Genomic DNA, 1,161 nt, shown 5'->3' with positions numbered 1-1,161 from the left:
TGGGCACGTAAGTAATACTAATCTTCACGCTTCATAACACAACACAACACCGCAGCCTCATCACACCTTTCATAATTACCACATCATATGTTTAGCTCTCCATCTCTTTTCATAATTCCTGCCAACCGCGCGAGGCGTCAGTAATGCGGCAAAAAGGTTGACGCCTATTTTCCATGATCTCTGTCGCACTCTGTTGCACACTTTACGCGACGGGATGAAGCGAGACAAGTGTAGGGTGATACGTTTGAAATCTCCCCGTAGCAGCCAGTGCATGGATAGTAGCAAGCTGTGAAATTGCGCTTGAAATATATATTCTATTTATCGTTTTTTGTTTCTCACGAAAGGCTTTTAATAATCTATCAATTTGATTTTTATTGTGTTTACATTTAAAAGATAAGACCTAACTAGTCATAATTAAAGATTTAGCAGTTTTCTATCTTATTGCTCATTAGTTCTTTTACTTCTCCGAACAGTTTGACAGTTAAATTTTTAATCAAGAACTATTCCAAAAACAATATTACTAATTTCCGTACAGTTTTTTGGACATTTCTTTGCCTTTAGAGTTTGTTTCACACCTTTGAAAGACGATTAAAATCGGGAGCTAAATATGAACATGAACTTGAAAAGGGACTATGAGAAGATGTCCAAATATTGAATTATATATGTAAATATTTTTTAGTTATAGGTTATGCAATAAATTCAAACTCAAAGGTATTGTAAGTGTTTAAAAATATACTAGTACATAAACAACATTTCGGTAGTATCCAATAACATTTCACATAAATCAAAGAAAAGAAAACTATTATAGAGTATCAAATGTCTTCGTCAGAGTTTTTTTGACAGGTTTTCTGTACCAATTTTATGCAAAGACCTGCCGAAGAAAACCACTGAAGAAGACGTTTGATACCCTACTAATTATAACTACAATTTTTCGCACCATTTTACATTAGAGGCATAACCACTTTTAAATACCTTCAATTTAACATGTCTGAGCTCAAGTTTGAGCAAGTATGAATAATTAATAGGAGTTCTTCTTACACTCAAGACTGTGATATGGCGTTAGTACCAAACAATGAGTCATTTATTATTTGGATCTAGAAGAAAAAATGGATCTATCTTAAAACCATGTTCATGAAATGAGAATTTTCTTTAAAAAATGTT

The sequence above is a fragment of the Wyeomyia smithii genome, chromosome 1, assembly GCF_029784165.1.
Source record: "Wyeomyia smithii strain HCP4-BCI-WySm-NY-G18 chromosome 1, ASM2978416v1, whole genome shotgun sequence".
In the NCBI taxonomy this organism is placed as follows: Eukaryota; Metazoa; Arthropoda; class Insecta; order Diptera; family Culicidae; genus Wyeomyia; species Wyeomyia smithii.
This window is presented reverse-complemented; position numbering follows the sequence as displayed.